Source organism: Manacus vitellinus, unplaced genomic scaffold (genome assembly GCF_001715985.3).
Source record: "Manacus vitellinus isolate BGI_N305 unplaced genomic scaffold, ASM171598v3 scaffold_63_pilon, whole genome shotgun sequence".
NCBI classification, from domain to species: Eukaryota; Metazoa; Chordata; class Aves; order Passeriformes; family Pipridae; genus Manacus; species Manacus vitellinus.
This window is the reverse complement of record NW_021940711.1, coordinates 253,709-259,388: the sequence shown is the minus strand read 5'-3', so window position 1 is coordinate 259,388 and position 5,680 is coordinate 253,709.

The window sequence follows — 5,680 nt, the reverse complement described above, 5'->3', positions numbered from 1 at the left end:
GCTGTCCCTGGGGGTCTGTGCGTGTCCGTGTGTGTTTGTGTCCGTCTGTGTCCCTGTGTCTGTATGTCTGTGTGTCCATCTGTGTCCATCTGTGTCCATGTTTTCTGTGTGTTCTTGTCTGTGTATCTGTGTCCATATGTCCATCTCTGCGTCCGTGTGTCCATCTCTGTGTGTGTCCATGTGTCTTTGTCCATTTGTCCAGCTGGGTGTCCATGTGTCCATCTGTATGTCCATCTGTCTGTGTCTGTGTCTGTCTGCGTCTGTGTGTCCGTCTGTGTGTCCATGTCTCTGTCCGTGTTGGTGAGTCCCCGTGTCTGTCCGTGTGTCGTCTGTGGGTCTGTTTGTTCCTGTGTCCGTCTGTCTGTGTGTCAGTCTGTGTGTCCATGTGTTGGTGCGTCCATCTGTCTGTGTATCTGTTCCTGTGTCTGTCTGTCCATATGTCTGTCCATGTGTCTCTATGGTCTACCCATGTCTGTCTGTCGTGTCTGTCTGTGTGTCCGTGTGTGTCCCTGTGTCTGCCTGTGTCTGTGTATCTGTGTCTTTCTGTCTGACTCTGTCCATGTGTCTGTCTGTCCGTCTGTCTCTGCATCTGTCTGTGTGTCCGTCTGTCTGTATATCTGTCTCTCTGTGTGTCCTTCTGTCTTCCCTGTGTTTGTCTCTCTGTCCATCAGTCCGTGTGTCCTTCTGTCTCTCCGTTTCTCCGTCTTTGTGTCCGTCCGTCTGTCTGACCCTGTGTCCGTCTGTCTGTCCATTTGTCCATCTGTCTCTGTGTCTGTCTGTTCTTCTGTCCATGTGTCCATCTGCCTGTACGTTTGTCTGTCCATCTGTCTGTCCGTGTGTCTGTCTTTCCATTTGTCTGTCTGTGTGTCCATCCCTGTGTCTGTCTGTCCGTATGTCCATCTGCCTGTCCCTGTGTCTGTGTACCTGTCCATGTATCCGTGTGTCTGTCTCTCTGTGCGTCTGTCCATGTGTCCATTTCTCTGTCCATGTGGCTGTGTGGCTGTTTGTCCGTGTGTCCATGTGTCTGTCTGCGTGTCAGTTTGTCTGTGTGTCAGTCCCTCTGTCTGTCCATGTGTGTGTCCGTGTGTCTGTTTGTCTGTGTGTCTGTCCATGCAGCTCCCTGTGTGTCCCTGAGTCCATGTGTGTCTGTCCATGTGTCCATCTGTTGTTGTGTCTGTGTGTCTGTGTCCATTTGTTTGTGTGTCTGAGTGTCTGTCTGTCTGTGTGTCTGTATGTCCATGTGTGTGTCTGTCCATCTGTCTGTCCCTGTGTTCGTCTGTCCGTCTGTCTATCCATGTGTCCAGCTGTCTGTCTGTGTTTCTGTCTGTCTGTCAGTCCATTTGTCCATCTGTCCGTTTGCTTATTCATCCGTCTTTGTGTCCATCCATCTGTCTGTCCAAGTCTGCATCTGTCCCTGTGTCCATCCATCTCTCTCTTTGTCCGTGTGGCCATCTGTCTATCCGTCTGTCCATGTATCTGTCTGTCCGTCTGTCCGTGTTTCTGTGTGTCCATCCATCCATACGTCCATCTGTCCCTGTGTCCCTCTGTCCATCCGTGTTTCTGTCTATCTGTACATGTGTCCGTCCCTCTGTCCGTTTGTCTGTTCATCCGTTTGTCTGTGTGTCCGTCTGTTTCTCTGTCCAGTCCATGTGTCCATCTGTCTCTCTGTTTCTCCGTCTGTGTGTCTGTCCCTGTGTCTGTCTCCGTGTGTCCCTCTGGTTGTCTGTCCGTCTGTCTGTCCGTGTGTCCATCTCTCTGTCCATCTGTACGTGTGTCTGTCTGTCAGTTTGTTCATCCATCTGTTTGTGTGTCCCTCTGTTTCTCCATCTGTCCCTTTGTCTATCTGTCTGTCCCTGTGTCTGTCGGTCCGTCCATGTTTCTGTCAGTCTGTCCATTTGTCTGTTTGTCTGCCCGTGTGTCCATCTGTCCATGTTTCTGTCTGTCTGTCACTTCATTTGTCCATCTGTCTGTGTGTCCACCCATCTGTATGTCCATCCATCTGTCTGTCTGTCCGTCCATCTGTCAGTGTGTCTCCTTGTCCCTGTTTCCATCTGTCTGGCCATGTTTCCGTCCGTCTGTCTGCATATCCATCCATTTGTCTATGTGTCTGTCTGTCTGTCCAAGCCTCCATCTGTCTGTCCATTTGTCCATCTGTGTTTGTCTGTCTGTCCCTGTGTCTGTCAGTTGTGTGTCCATCCGTCAGTGTGTCAGTTTGTCTGTCTCTGTATCTGTCTGCATGTCCATCTGTCTTGTCTGTCCCTGTTTCCATCCGTCTGTCCATGTGTCCGTCTGTCTGTCCCTCTGTCCATCTGTCTGTCTGTCCATGTTTCTGTCAGTCTGTCCCTCTGTGCCTGTGTCCCTCTGTCCGTCCATTTGTCCATCTGTCTGTTGGTCTGTCTGTTTGTCTGTCTGTCCCTGTGTCTGTCTGTCCGTGTGTCCAGCTGTCAGTCTGCCTATCTGTTCCTAAATCCATCTGTGTGTCCATCTCTCTGTGTCCAGCTGTCTGTCCATCTGTGTGTCCCTCCGCCCATCTGTCTGTCCCTGTGTCCGTTTTTCTGTCCATCCGTGTGTCCGTCTGTCCGTGTGTCCCTCTGTCTGTCAGTCTGTCCATCTGTCTGTCCCTGTGTCCATCTCTCTGTCCATCTGTCTGTGTGTCCATTTGTCTGTCCCTGTTTCCATACGTCTGTCCATGTGTCCAGCTAGCTGTCTGTGTTTCCGTCTGTCTGTCCACATCTCCGTGTGTCTGTCCCTGTGTCCATCTGTCTGTCCGTTTGTCTGTTCATCCATCTGTTTGTCTGTGTGTCCATCTGTCCATTCCTGTGTCCATCTGTTGGTTCTGTGTCCATATGTCTGTCTGTCTGTCCATCTGTCAGTGTGTCAGTTTGTCTGTCCGTGTGTCCAGCTGTCAGTCTGCCTATCTGTTCCTAAATCCATCTGTGTGTCCATCTCTCTGTGTCCAGCTGTCTGTCCATCTGTGTGTCCCTCCGCCCATCTGTCTGTCCCTGTGTCCGTTTTTCTGTCCATCCGTGTGTCCGTCTGTCCGTGTGTCCCTCTGTCTGTCAGTCTGTCCATCTGTCTGTCCCTGTGTCCATCTCTCTGTCCATCTGTCTGTGTGTCCATTTGTCTGTCCCTGTTTCCATACGTCTGTCCATGTGTCCAGCTAGCTGTCTGTGTTTCCGTCTGTCTGTCCACATCTCCGTGTGTCTGTCCCTGTGTCCATCTGTCTGTCCGTTTGTCTGTTCATCCATCTGTTTGTCTGTGTGTCCATCTGTCCATTCCTGTGTCCATCTGTTGGTTCTGTGTCCATATGTCTGTCTGTCTGTCCATCTGTCAGTGTGTCAGTTTGTCTGTCTGTCCCTGTGTCCGTCCATCTGTCCGTCTCTCTGTCTGTGTGTCCATGTTTCTGTCTGTCAGTCCATTTGTCTGTCCCTCTGTCTATTCATCTGTCTGTCTGCCCACGTGTCCATCTGTTTGTCTGTCTGTGTTTCTGTCTGTCAGTCTGTCCATCTGTCTGTCCCTGTGTGTGTCTGTTCATGTCTGTATCTTTTTCCATCTGTCTGTCTCTCTGTCTGTCCATCTGTCCCTCTGTCTGTCTGTCCGTGTGTCTGTCCATTGGCACCTGTGTCCATCTGTCTGTCTCTCTGTCCATCAGTTTGTATGTCGGTCTGTCTTTCCATTTCTCCATCTGTCCGTCCCCCTGTCCATCTGTCCATCTGTCCATGTGTCCCTCTGTCTGTCAATCCATTTGTCTGTCTGTCCATTTCTCTGTTCATCCGTCTGTCTGTGTTTCCCTCTGTCAGTTTGTCCATCTGTCCAAGTCTCCGTCTCTCTGTCCCTGCATCCATCTGTCCATCCCTGTCTGTCTGTCTGTGTTTCCATCTGTCTGTCCGTCTGTCTGTGTGTCCGTTTGTCTGTCCATTTCCGTCTGTCTGTCCCTGTGTCCATCTGTCTGTCTATGTGTCCAGCTGTCTGTCCGTGTGCCTGTCTGTCCATGTTTCTGTCTGTCAGTCCATTTGTCTGTCTGTCCGTGTGTCTGTCTGTTTTTCCGTCTGTCTGTCCCTGTGTCCATCTGTCCGTCCGTTTGTCTGTTCATGTCTCTGTCTGTCTGTGTGGCCATCTGTCTGTCTGTCTGTTCCTTTGTCTGTCTGTCCCTGTGTCCATCCATCTGTCCGTGTGTCCAACTGTCTGTCTGTGTTTCCGTCTGTCTGTCTGTCCAAGTCTCCATCTGTGTGTCCGTCTGTCTGTCTGTCCATGTGTCTGTCTGTCCGTTTGTCTGTTCATCCATCTGCCTGTGTGTCCAGCTGTCTGTCTGTATTTCCATCTGTTAGTCTGTCCATCCCTGTGTCCATCTGTCTGCCTGTTTGTCAGTCTGTCCGTCTGTCCCTGTGTCCCTCTGTCTGTGTGTCTGTCCATGTGTCCCTCTGTCTGTCTGTCTGTCCATGTGTCCAGCTGTCTGTCCATGTTTCCGTCAGTCTGCCTGTCTGTCTCTACGTCCATCTGTGTCCATTTGTCTCTCTGTGTGTCCATCCATCCCTTAGTCCGTCTGTCCATCAACGTCTGTCCCTGTGTCTGTCTGTTCTGTGTCCATCTGTCTGTCCCTGTTTCCATCTCTCTGTCCCTGTGTCAGTCTGTCCCTGTTTCCATCTGTCTGTCCCTCTGTCTGTATGTTCGTTTGTCTGTCTGTCCCTGTGTCTGTCCATCTGTCCATGTGTCTGTCCCCACGTCCATCCGTTTGTCTGTTCATGTGTCTGTCTGTCTGTGTGTCCATCTGTCTGTCCATGATTCCATCTGTCTGTCAGACCATTTGTCTGTCTGTTCATCCATCCGTCTGTGTGTCCAGCTGTCTGGCCATATTTCCATCTGTCAGTCTGTCTGTCTGTCTGTCATTTCATCTGTCCCTATGTCCATCTGTCTATCAATCCATTTGTCTGTCTGTCCCTGTCGGTCTGTTCGTACGTGTGCCTGTTTGCCCTTCCGTCTGTCCGTGTCCGTCCATCCGTCTGTCTATGTGACCGTCTGTCTGTCCAAGTCTCCATCTGTCCATCCCTCTGTCCATCTGTCTGTCCATTTGTCTGTCTGTCCATGTTTCTGTCAGTCTGTCCTCTGTCTCTGTGTCCCTCTGTTTGTCTGTCTCTCTGTCCGTGTGTCCAGCTGTCTGTCCATGTTTCCGTCTGTCAGGCTGCCTGTCTGTCCCTATGTCCATCTGCGTGCCCATTTGTCTGTCTGTGTGTCCATATGTCCATCTGTCTGTCCCTGTGTCTGTCTGTTCTGTCCATCTGTCTGTCCGTATTTCCGTCTGTCCATTCATCTGTCTGTGCTTCCGTCTGTCTGTCCCTGTGTCCATCTCTCTGTCCCTGCGTCAGTCTGTCCATGTTTCCATCTGTCCATCTGTCAGTGTGTCAGTTTGTCTGTCCATTTGTCTGTCTCTGTGTCTGTCCATCTGTCCGTGTGTCTCTCTCTGTGTCTGTCTGTCTGTGTTTCCCTCTGTCAGTTTGTCCCTGTCAATCCATCTGTCTGTCCGTGTGTCCATCTGTGTGTCCGTCCCTGTGTCTGTCTGTCCATGTGTCCATCTCTCCATATTTCCATCTGTCTGTCCCTGTGTCTGTCTCTCTGTTTCCAACTATCCATCTGTCCTTGCGTCCCTCTGTCTGTCAACCCATTTGTCTGTCCGTCCATCTGT